The sequence below is a fragment of the Dendrobates tinctorius genome, unplaced genomic scaffold (assembly GCF_039654945.1).
Source record: "Dendrobates tinctorius isolate UK_male_01 unplaced genomic scaffold, ASM3965494v1 ptg000092l, whole genome shotgun sequence".
Taxonomy (NCBI): Eukaryota; Metazoa; Chordata; class Amphibia; order Anura; family Dendrobatidae; genus Dendrobates; species Dendrobates tinctorius.
The window spans coordinates 6,996,162-7,009,003 of NW_027361760.1; the positions used below are offsets into that span (position 1 = coordinate 6,996,162).

The window sequence follows — 12,842 nt, forward strand, 5'->3', positions numbered from 1 at the left end:
AGTCATGCACGTCTTAATCTTTCCCCAGCTGGAAGTGGCAGAAAGAGAAGCAATTCAAGACCAGCCTGAAGATCCGCAAGCTCAAGTAACAGAAGCCACATCTGCAGTGGAACGTGAAAATCTGCCCCCCTGCTAGCAGTGAATCTGTCAGTCCCACAGTGAGTCTAAGAAGTCGCAGACGGCTACTGCCCAGCTTACCAATAAATGCACAAGACCAGGCTAGATCACTACAGACACCTGTACTGTGTAGATCTACCCGTAGTACCGGAGGTCAGGTCCCAGCCCGATATAAGGACTAAAATATAAGTGTAATGCTAATGTAAATAAGTTAAAAATGTTTATAATTGCAACAATTAAGCATATGAGCCAACAGAGACTTACTGTATGAAATTTTAACCATTCTTGTTTTCTTGATTATATGGATGATTGGGTCACTGGACTTGCAGTGTCCAGGACAATGATTGTTAATAGTTAGCACCGATAGCTACAGAACAAAAACCGTCTGGCGTGACCGAAGAAGTAGTCCAGCTTGGTGACCAATAATACCCTGTAGTCACACCCAGGGCCTATGTTGGGGGTTTGAGACGGGTTCCCTCATATTGTACTTTGTAGGGTGAAAAGAGCACCCCATTTCAGGACTTCGCAGAATTTGTGCATCTGTTGTTAAAATCCTGCAAATCGGGCCGCGAGTACTGAATTGTACTATGGGGGAATGTGGCAACCCAGGAATTCTGTTGCCACAATGGCCTTGCCTCCCTCCAGGGGGGAGTGAAGTTATACCTGGAAGCAAGGAAGGAATCCCTTTATCAGGTAGTTCCAGCATACAACACAGTTTCTGCTCCAGGCCAGCAGGGGGAGCTCTAAACCTGACTTCAGGGGAGCTGCTCTCTCTGGTTAGTAGGAGATAGTTAGATTTAGTTAGAGCCTGAACAGGGAAGAGACAGGACATGTGGAGAGAAGCTGGGGACAGGAGCTATAGCTGAGCTCACCCCCAGGCTTGAATGCCAGAGACCAGACCCCGGAATCCGAGGCTGTGTGGGTACTAAAGTCCCAGCAGCAGAATCAGGAGGACAGAAGACCGCAGATCCTCTGTCCCAATTGATACTCGATGACACAGGAGCATGTGTGAGCTGGAGGCGCTAGTTAGGAGCGATCCCTGAAGCAGGCTACAGCTGCCTTTCATGATAGTGGAGTTCTACCTAAGTTGCAGACAGAGAGAGGAACTTGAATAGAGTTCACAGCAGCAAGTACCTCAGAGAATAGCGCTAGAAAGGAGGCCTCACAACCCACCTGAATAAGGAGATTCCCAAATTGCTTACAGGCTGTTCTGCTCCCCTGCAAAAGATTGTGTTATGTACTGCCAAGACGTGAGAGGGGAGGGGTAGAGCCTGTGAAAGGGAGAGAGAAGGAAGCTGTTTCTGAATACGGCTGTGCTTGTAGCTGTGAAAAAGGTCTCACAGCCTGGACGCCTTGAACTTGTGAACTGGAATAGACCCTTCTGGGATAGCAAAGGTGGCTGTCCTGTGCTATTGTGAGAAGCCACAAAGAGACCAAGAAAGGGATTTGCAGTTTCAAGGAGCACCTCCAGGATCCTGACGCAAGGAGAAGACCACGTTTCACGGATCCTCCAGACAGACGTGCGCACTACCGTACGGGACTTCTGGGGACCCCCCAAGACTGGACTAGAGTCCCCAACACTAGCGTGTGTTTGTTCCCATTTGTGCACGTCAGGGCCTAGTGTAGGCTTCAATAGACAGAACATGGCAGCCATGTAGCCTGTTTAGTAGAGGCCAGGGAGGCTACACTTAGAGTAGCATCATTCTGTGTTCATTGTTTGGATTTGCCTGTTTGAAATACACTCCCAAAAAATAAAGGGAACACTCAAATAACACATCCTAGATCTGAATGAATGAAATATTCTCATTAAATACTTTGTCCTGTACAAAGTTGAATGTGCTGACAACAAAATCACACAAAAATCATCAATGGAAATCAAATTTATTAACCAATGTAGGCATGGATTTGGAGTCCCACACAAAATTAAAGTGGAATATTGAGAGTGTGTGGACCCTATCTGGAATGTAATGTTTAGGGATGAGCGAGCATATTCGTGGGTATTCGGTACTCGGCGAGTAATGCAGTCCTCGCGGTACTTGAAACATAGCGAGTATTTCACTACTCGCCTCGCTATTCGGTTCTCCCACCCAGCAGTTGCCAATCACAGTAATGCTGCACCCATCTTGGTTGTGGGCGGCATTACTATGATTGGCTGGCCGCCCAGCTTCTTATGAGTCATCAATCATAGCCTGGCACTAAGCCCTGCCGCCGCCATTTTCTGCACATTGCATGCAGAACACAGCTAGTGTAGGGAGAGTGTGAGCAGCTGCTAGGAAGAGTTGTGTTTTTTGGTTCAAATCAGCCAGAAATCCTCTGTGAAACCCAAAAGCTTTTTCCAGAGCTGAAAGTATAAGGTCAGGGACCGAGTAGTGACCGTACTGCACAACTGACACGCAGCCAGCACCGCTGTCTTGTGTGGTGTCTGGGGTGCGTATTCTTGCTTTAAACCTCAGGGCAGTTTTTTTTGTGCTGCTGCCGTGCTGCGTTCACATAATCACAGCAAATAGTACGCACGCACGGTACTGCACAACTGACACGCAGGCAACACCGCTGTCTTGTGTGGTGTCTGGGGTGCGTATTCTTACCTTAAGCCTCCGGGCAGTTTTTTTGTGCTGCTGCCGTGCTGCGTTCACATAATCACAGCAAATAGTACACACGCACGGTACTGCACAACTGACAGGCAGCCAGAATCGCTGTCTTGTGTGGTGACTGGGGTGTGTAATCTCACCTTAAACCTCAGGGCAATTTTTTAGTGGCAGCACCGTTGTCTTGTGTGGTGACTGGGGTGCATAATCTCACAAACCTCAGGGCAATTTTTTTCTGCTGCTGCGGTACTGTTTGTAAAACACAAAGCAGTACTAGGCTGTAGTGCTACCTTCCACAAAGCACTAACTGCTCCTTGTTTCCCAATATCTGCATCTGAACATCTGTAACTATGGCTGAAAAATTCTAAATTCCTAAAAAGGCTGTTGTGAAGGGACAGGGATGTGGATGTGGGGTTGTTGGTGCCCAACAAGGCACAGAGTCTGGGAGATTGAAGAAGGTTGATGCATCTAGTTTCCTGGTGAAATTTCCCAGTCTGGAATATAAACGGGCCTGGAAGCCAGAAGAACAAGAGCAGATACTGTCTTGGATGGCTGATAAGGCCTCCACGAAATGTTCTAGCAGCACTAAATCGTCCATGACAAAACAGTCTACTGTCCATACAGATAATGCTGGGTCATCCTATTCTCAACCTGTTCCTAGTTCATCACCTGGTCAGGAGTCACAGGAAACACTTGACCCCAACCTTGGTTACTCCGAGGATGTTTGGTCCATTTTCTTTCGTTGCCTCTGGCCTCTCACCACGCGACATTGAAGAGGAACGTGAGGGAGTATCGTCTGTTGAAGATGACCAAATATTTGAAACCCCACGTTCAGAAGACAGCCACTTTCATCCACATGATATACTGGGTGAAGAGGTGGAGGCTGATGGTGGTGACACACAGTTGCCATCTGTCCAGTCACCAATATCAACATGGAAGGAGGATGACATGGACGACAAGGTGGTCGATGATGAGACCACCGATCTGACCTGGGCCATTGGCATGCATAGCCAGCACAACAGCACAGAGGATGAAGGTGGATACATAGCACCAAGGGCTACTGGTTTGAGCAGAGTGCGAAGTATGTCAACTCTTGCCAAGAGCAATCCCTCTGTGCCCCAAGTTAAGACAAGGGTGCGTTCAGACGCTGTCTGGAAATTTTTTTCCGATAGTCCTTCTGAACCAAATGTTGTCATCTGTAGCATCTACCATAGGAAGCTGAGCAGAGGCCAAGGCAAAGGCAACCAAAGCACCACCAGTATGAGGAAACACATGGCAGCCAAGCACCCTAGTCAGTGAGCTGAACAACAGGGTACCAAATCAGTGTCTGCGACTGCGGGTCAAAGCACTGCCATGTCACCAGTGATAAGGCCTCACCAATATGCTGGGCAGGAAGCAGGTGATCATCATACCTCTTGCTCACAAGCTGCGGTTGCACAGACACAGGCCACAACAAGCTCATCCACTTGTTTGTCCCAGGAAAGCGTCCAATTGTCCATGCCCCAGATGTATGAAAGGAGGCGTAAATACCAAGCCATGCACCTACAAGCACAAATACTGAATGCGAACATTGCCAAGTTGCTAGCCGTGGAGATGTTGCCGTTTAGGCTTGTGGGGACACAGTCTTTCTGTGATCTTTTGGCTGTGGCTGCCCCACGATACTCGGTTCCCAGCCGGCACTATTTTTCCTGGTGTGCCATCCCCGTGTTACACCAGCATGTCTTAAACAATCTAAAACGTGCTCTCACTAACGCCAAAACCGGGATGATCCACCTGGACGCCGATCTTAACAGGATCCTATTCAAATCTCCTCCTTGGGGAGGTAGTACCACCTTTTCAATTCCAGCAAACGAAAAGGCACTAGGGTCACTTCCATGTACATCTTTGGCGTGACTAATCAAGCGTGGCACCCTCTTTCCCGTTTTAATCGATTTGAAATGTTCCCTGAAACGAATGTAAAGGGGGTGTATAGTTTTACCTACATAAAAAAACCGACAAGTACAGAAAATCACGTATACCACATGATCCGTCTTACACGTAATGAGTAGAGTTGAGCGAAACGGGTCGAAAAAATTCAAAAGTCGCCGACTTTTGGCAAAGTCGGGTTTCATGAAACGAAACCCGACCCTAGGATGAGGTCGGCCACGAGGTCGGCGACTTACGCGCCAAAGTCGCGTTTCAAAAGTTTGTTTTGCGCTCTTTTTCAGCCAATCAGGATCCACGGACACTGTGGGCAACGTGATGACATAGGCACGGGTCACCACCATCTTTCAGAAGGGCATGCAAGTGATTGGCTTGCTTTGGTGGGCGTCACAGGGGGTATAAAAGGGCGTGCACGCCGACCGCCATCTTACTTCTGCCGATCTCAGTATAGGGAGAGGTTGCTGCTGATTCTGTAGGGAGAGCGTTAGGCAGGGAAGAAGACCAAAAAACTGCTTCTGCTGCTAGCGATTTGGCCTGCACAACACACCAGTCACTGTGTGTGCAGTGCAAGGGGAGGCTATATAGTGGTGTATCAGTGGTGTTGGTTGTTGGGCTGCCTTCTAAGGCTTCCTGACAGGCTGGCATTGCTGTTTACCCACTGCTCCGCAAACTGCTTTTTTAAAAGCAATCCAATCTCCCTTATCCTCTAGTCACTTTGGTCACAGCTGTGCCATCGAGCCTGTCACATAGCGCTCAGATATTCATTGGGCCTCAAACTGCTTTTTTAAAAGCAATCCCAATTTTTTTTTTTTGTCCTGCTGAGAAGAAAAAAAAACTGCTTCTGCTGCTGATAGCAATTTGGCCTGCACAACACACCAGTCACTGTGTGCAGTGCAAGGGGAGGCTATATAGTGGTGTATCAGTGGTGTTGGTTGTTGGGCTGCCTTTTAAGGCTTCCTGACAGGCTGGCATTGCTGTTTACCCACTGCTCCACAAACTGCTTTTTTAAAAGCAATCCAATCTCCCTTATCCTCTAGTCACTTAGGTCACAGCTGTGCCATCGAGCTTGTCACATAGCGCTCAGATATTCATTGGGCCTCACACAATCCAAAAGTGTCCAGTGTCCAAAAGTGTGTGCAGAGATTCAAACTCTCACTTATCCTCTAGTCACTTAGGTCACAGCTGTGCCATCGAGCTTGTCACATAGCGCTCAGATATTCATTGGGCCTCACACAATCCAAAAGTGTCCAGTGTCCAAAAGTGTGTGCAGAGATTCAAAATCTCACTTATTCTCTAGTCACTTAGGTCACAGCTGTGCCATCGAGCCTGTCACATAGCGCTCAGATATTCATTGGGCCTCACACAATCCAAAAGTGTCCAGTGTCCAAAAGTGTGTGCAGAGATTCAAAATCTCACTTATTCTCTAGTCACTTAGGTCACAGCTGTGCCATCGAGCTTGTCACATAGCGCTCAGATATTCATTGGGCCTCACACAATCCAAAAGTGTCCAGTGTCCAAAAGTGTGTGCAGAGAATCAAACTCTCACTTATCCTCTAGTCACTTAGGTCACAGCTGTGCCATCGAGCCTGTCACATAGCGCTCAGATATCAGTGGGCCTCACACAATCCAAAAGTGTCCAGTGTCCAAAAGTGTGTGCAGAAATTCAAAATCTCCCCTGTCCTATAGACACCTTGTTTTACATACTATATAGTTTGTTGGATTTTGTCTACATTTCTACCAAAAATGAGGAAGGCTGGTGGAAGAGGCCGTGGAATTGGGCGGGGGTTGGCAGCTGGTAATGATGGTGTTGGTGGTGGATCTGATGGTAGTGGCAAGAGCAAAATAGGACCGAATGCAGGAGGTGTTGAGCCTGCGTCATCGTCTGGCTACATAAGGCCTCGAACGCTTAGTTTTCTAGGAGTTGGCAAACCGCTTTTAAAGCCAGAGCATCAGGAAAAAGTTTTGTCTTACATTGCTGACTCAGCCTCCAGCTCTATCGCCTCCTCTTCTTCAGTTGTAAAAAGTAAAAGCACTGAGTCGTCATTGGAGGCTCATGTTCATGAACCACACCTTTCCTTGTGTCCTTCACCCCAACCAAGATTGAAGGATGACGCAGGCCATACCACTGATTACTCCATGGAGCTGTTTTCACATACCATGCCTGGATTATCAAGTGAAATGGTGAATTACCCAGGCCAAGATGAATCTGACATGGAGTGCACTGATGCACAGCCGCTGATGGATGATTCTGCTGGTACATTCACTCAGAGCACTACATTGTCCTCGCAGTGTACAGAGCCAGATTCTGACCCTGATGAGAATCAGGTGCCCCTTCCCGCACACTATACCACCATACACAGTGACACAGAGGAAGGTGCACATGACATAGAAGAGGAGGTGATGGATGACCCAGTTGTTGACCCAGATTGGCATCCATTGGGGGAAGAGGGTGCTGCTTCCAATAGCTCAGATGAGGAGCATCCACAGCAGACATCGACATCGCAACAGCTGTTATCTGGCAGGCCCGGAGCACTCCAAAGACAGGTTCCAAACATCAAAAGAGTTGCTGGACAGCTTGTCCAGAGGGTCAAAAGATCACAGCGTGCTAGGCCGCAAAATGTCTGCCAAAGTAGGAAGAGTGCAGTGTGGCACTTTTTTGAACAAAATCCTCATGATCAGGCCAAGGTTATCTGTAAGAAGTGCGCAAAGACCTTTAGCCGAGGGAAAAATCTGAAAAATTTGAATACCAGTTGCATGCTTAGACATTTAACCAGCATGCACTTGCAAGCGTGGACACAACACCAAACCTCAAGTGCCACATGTGCAACTGATCACAACGAAGGTAGTCAGCAATGCTACATTGTTTCCACAACTGTAAGCCCACCGGTTAGCACAGCAGCAAATGTTGAGGTGTCGTTGCAAGGCCACAGCAGTCAGGGAATCCCACTGTTATATCAACGAAAGACTGATTCTAGGCCATCAGAAAGAACACCAACTCCATCACCATCATCAACCCTCTCTCAGTCCGCCCTGTCCACCGCTACTTCCACCATATGCAGCTCTCAAGTCCAGCTCACCCTCCCAGACACTATGAGTAGGTCAAGAAAGTACTCAGTCTCTCATCCGCGTACACTGGGTTTGAACGCCCACATTGCCAAACTAATCTCGTTTGAGATGATGCCCTTTCGGTTGGTGGAAAGCACAGCTTTCCGCGAACTCATGGCCTATGCAGTACCACGCTATGACCTACCCAGTCGTCACTTCTTCTCTCGCAAAGCCATCCCAGCCCTCCACCATCATGTGAAAGACCGCATTGTCCATGCACTCAAGCAGTCAGTGAGCGGAAAGGTGCACCTCACAACTGATGCATGGTCCAGTCGGCATGGCCAGGGCCGTTACGTGTCCATCACTGCGCACTGGGTTGATGTGGTGGATGCAGGGTCCACAGGGGACAGCGGTGGTGGGACAGTGCTGCCTAGCCCACGGTATAGGAAACAGTTGGCTGTAGGCGTTCGACCCTCCTCCTCCTCCACCTCCTCCAGAAGCGAAAGCTCGTCCACAGAGCGCAGTCGTACGAGCACTCCATCTGCAGCTGCCACTGTTGCACACGATGTGTCCCCCTATCGAGCAGCTAGTGGAAAGCGTCAGCAGGCTGTGTTGCAGATGATGTGTTTGGGCGACAGACACACCGCCGAGGTGCTGGCCGAGTACTTGAAGCGACAAACTGAGTCATGGCTGGGCAGTGTACATATTGAGGCAGGCAAGGTAGTTAGTGATAACGGACGTAATTTTGTGGCAGCCATAGCCCTTTCAAAACTCAGCCACATACCTTGCTTGGCTCACACCTTGAACCTGGTGGTGCAGTGCTTCCTCAAAAATTATCCGGAGTTAACAGCCCTGCTCCAGAAGGTGCGAAGACTGTGCGCGCACATCCGCCGGTCGCCTGTACACTCCGTTCGTATGCAGAAGCTGCAGCGATTGCTCCACCTTCCCAACCACCGCCTCATTATCGACATTGCAACAAGGTGGAACTCCACCCTGCACATGGTGGAGCGGCTGTGCGAGCAGAGGCAGGCCATAATGCATTTGTGGGAGGATACACGGCCAGGCACTTTGAGAGCAGACATGGAGTTGACAGGTGTGCAGTGGTCGAAGCTGAAAGACCTTTGTAAAGTCCTTCAGTGTTTTGAGGAATGCACACGGCTGGTAAGCGCAGACGACACCATCCTAAGCATGAGCATCCCACTTATGCGTCTGCTCATGCAAACTTTGACGCACCTTAAGGAGCAGGCGTCTGAGCCAATGTTGATGAGGAGGAAGAGGAGGAGGGAATCCTAGATGACATTCAGCCATTGTGTGCTCAGGGACATCTCATGGACGAGGTGGAGGAAGAAGAGGAGGAGGAGGAGGATGGGGATGATTACTTAGGGGAGGAGGATGCATCTCGTGGGGCAAGTGAAAATGTTGGCGTGGCAAGGTCTGGTACAGGGTTTGTGCGTGACTGGAGGGATGTGGATTTGCCAGAAAGTGCTCCTCCACCCAGCACTCGCAGTGCATCATTGACACCGGGAACATTGGCCCACATGTCAGATTATGCCTTGCAGATCCTAAAAAGGGACCCCCGCATTGCCAAAATGATGAACGATGACGACTACTGGTTGGCCAGCATCCTGGATCCACGCAACAAAGGCAAATTACAAAACATCATGCCACAGGAGAACCTTGACCTAATATTGGCTAATAAACAAGCAACTCTGGTAAATCGGTTGCTTGAGGCATTCCCAGCACACAGCAGCGGTGATGGTTCTCACACGAGCCGTACGGGCCAGGGGCAGCTTGGCAGAGGTGTTCGTGGTACACACAGCAGAAGTGGCGTTGGAGACAGGGGTTTCATGACAATGTTGTGGACTGATTTTTCAAATACCGCTCACACAACTGGTAATACTGCATCGATGGAAAGTGACAGGAGACAGCAGTTGTCAACTATGGTTACAAACTACTTTTCCTCCCATATCGATGTTCTCCCACACAGGTCATCCCCCTTTGACTATTGGGCCGCTAAACTGGACACCTGGCCTGAATTCGCACAATATGCCTTACAGGAGCTCGCTTGCCCAGCTGCAAGTGTGCTATCGGAAAGAGTCTTCAGTGCAGCTGGATCAATCCTGACAGAAAAAAGGACCCGTCTGTCAACCCAAAATGTGGATGATCTAACCTTCATTAAAATGAACCACGCATGGGTTTCCAAGGATTTTGTCCCACCTTCCCCTGATGACACATAGGTTGCCAGAAAAATGGCTTGCTTTGGTCCACCTCTTCCTGGTACTTCACCTATTTCGCCTTTTGCATCAGCTGAATGTCCAACATCAACATATGCCACTTTCTAAAACTCCCTAACTGTGCTGCCTCCCCCCCCATGGCCAGGGTCACCACCTACCGCACGACACCGTGCGAGTGCCGTTGCCCTGGACAGGTGGGTAGGCCGACTCTTGGGCGCGGGCACTGGCACAGGGTCCCTCATAGTGCAATCAAGTGTCTCTGACGGTGGTGGTGCACACCCGCCGTCAGACACACCGCTGTACTATGAGGGGCCCAGTGCCAGTACCGACGCCCACGAGTGGGCCCCCCTTGCTTGGGCAGGGCCCCAGCATTTGCAATCTTTACCTCTCCCTGCTCCTCCGCTGTGTAATCTGGGCCGTCAAATCCATACTGTGCCTGACACCGTCTGAGCCTGCCTCCTGAGACATATATTTAGAATGTGTACGCTATCCATACATGTTATCCAGGGATACGGTACCCTTTCTAACCTTTGTGCAATCACGTGCAATCCATACTGGGCCTAACACCGTCTGAGCCTGCCTCATGCTGTATAGACATATATTTTGAATGTGTACGCTATCCATACATGTTATCCAGGGATACGGTACCCTTTCTAACCTTTGTGCAATCACGTGCAATCCATACTGGGCCTAACACCGTCTGAGCCTGCCTCATGCTGTATAGACATATATTTTGAATGTGTACGCTATCCATACATGTTATCCAGGGATACGGTACCCTTTCTAACCTTTGTGCAATCACGTGCAATCCATACTGGGCCTAACACCGTCTGAGCCTGCCTCCTGAGACATATATTTTGAATGTGTACGCTATCCATACATGTTATCCAGGGATACGGTACCCTTTCTAACCTTTGTGCAATCACGTGCAATCCATACTGGGCCTAACACCGTCTGAGCCTGCCTCCTGAGACATATATTTTGAATGTGTACGCTATCCATACTTGTTATCCAGGGATACGGTACCCTTTCTAACCTTTGTGCAATCACGTGCGATCCATACTGGGCCTAACACCGTCTGAGCCTGCCTCCTGAGACATATATTTTGAATGTGTACGCTATCCATACATGTTATCCAGGGATACGGTACCCTTTCTAACCTTTGTGCAATCACGTGCAATCCATACTGGGCCTAACACCGTCTGAGCCTGCCTCATGCTGTATAGACATATATTTTGAATGTGTACGCTATCCATACATGTTATCCAGGGATACGGTACCCTTTCTAACCTTTGTGAAATCACGTGCAATCCATACTGGGCCTAACACCGTCTGAGCCTGTCTCATGCTGTATAGACATATATTTTGAATGTGTACGCTATCCATACATGTTATCCGGGGATACGGTACCCTTTCTAACCTTTGTGCAATCACGTGCAATCCATACTGGGCCTAACACCGTCTGAGCCTGCCTCATGCTGTATAGACATATATTTTGAATGTGTACGCTATCCATACATGTTATCCGGGGATACGGTACCCTTTCTAACCTTTGTGCAATCACGTGCGATCCATACTGGGCCTAACACCGTCTGAGCCTGCCTCCTGAGACATATATTTTGAATGTGTACGCTATCCATACATGTTATCCGGGGATACGGTACCCTTTCTAACCTTTGTGCAATCACGTGCAATCCATACTGGGCCTAACACCGTCTGAGCCTGCCTCCTGAGACATATATTTTGAATGTGTACGCTATCTATACATGTTATCTGGGGATACGGTACCCTTTCTCACCTTTGTGCAATCACGTGTAATCCATACTGGGCGTGAGAACGGCTGGCGAGCTGTTAAGCAAGCTACAGCACCTGTCCAGACAAGTACAGGGATTCCCTAGCGAGGAGACTTATTTGATTGTTTTCAATGTTGGGACAGCAATTTTTGGGGAGCACTATACTCTGGAGAATGATAGATGGGGCCCACCATACACTGGAACATTCCAAAGGTGGACATCAGACACTGGAGCAGCATTTACAGGGCCCATTATACACTAGAGCATTAGAAATGGGGCCCATTATGTTTGGAGTATTATTTGGGCCCATAAGACAGTGGAGCTTCATCCATGGGGACCAACATATACTGTAGCATTATGTGGAGCTCATCATATACTGTTTCAAACATTATATGGGACCAATGATTCTGTATGGAGAAATAGATGGGCCTCGTCATGAGATGTAAAAAGTGAGGTATTTTTCATTGTACTATACCGCTATTTCTCTGCCGTATCGGAGCATGATGAGTTGTGGTATGTGTTAAAGGGGCGCTCTTTCGCCCAGGGCACATGAAAACCTGGAGCCAGCCCTCCCCCCCCCACAGTTTGTAGCCAAATAACCCCCATTTTTCAGTGCGTAACTTGTATTATGAAGTTAATTAAGGTTGACAAGCTTAAGAAAGAAGAATTGATGCTTTTGGCATTCAAATGGGCACTGTAGGTGTGTTTCCTGTCCTCCTCTCACTGCCGACTTTTATTCCCCATTGACTTACATTGGGTTTCGTGTTTCGGGACGACCCCGACTTTTCCCTATAATCGGACGATCTTGCTCGACCCGACTTTTGGAAAAGTCGGGTTTCACGAAACGAAACGCGACCCTAAAAAACCAAAAGTCGCTCAACTCTAGTAATGAGATCTGAGACCATATGTCTAATAGCTCCTATGTGTATAATGCGATCAGTACAATGGAACCTACAGTAAGAGCAGTCGGCACACTTGAAATTGCCCTTGGGAGTCCCTTTACTCAACCAGGTCTCACGATTCGTCACAATCTGATTTTCACCAGAATGTCTCTAATTCTGGTACTCCGCTTGCAAGAAATGAGGGGCCCTCCAGCTACAATGTCACTTACATCCCTGTCTTGTTCCAAGATGTGCTAGTTCTTC

The 12,842-nt window shown here is 48.6% G+C and overlaps 1 pseudogene; it reads right to left on the bottom strand.

Moving 5' to 3' along the window:
• Positions 1-252: 252 nt before the first annotated feature.
• The window catches only part of LOC141098496 (uncharacterized), a 48,391-nt pseudogene continuing 35,801 nt past the window's right edge, over positions 253-12,842 (bottom strand).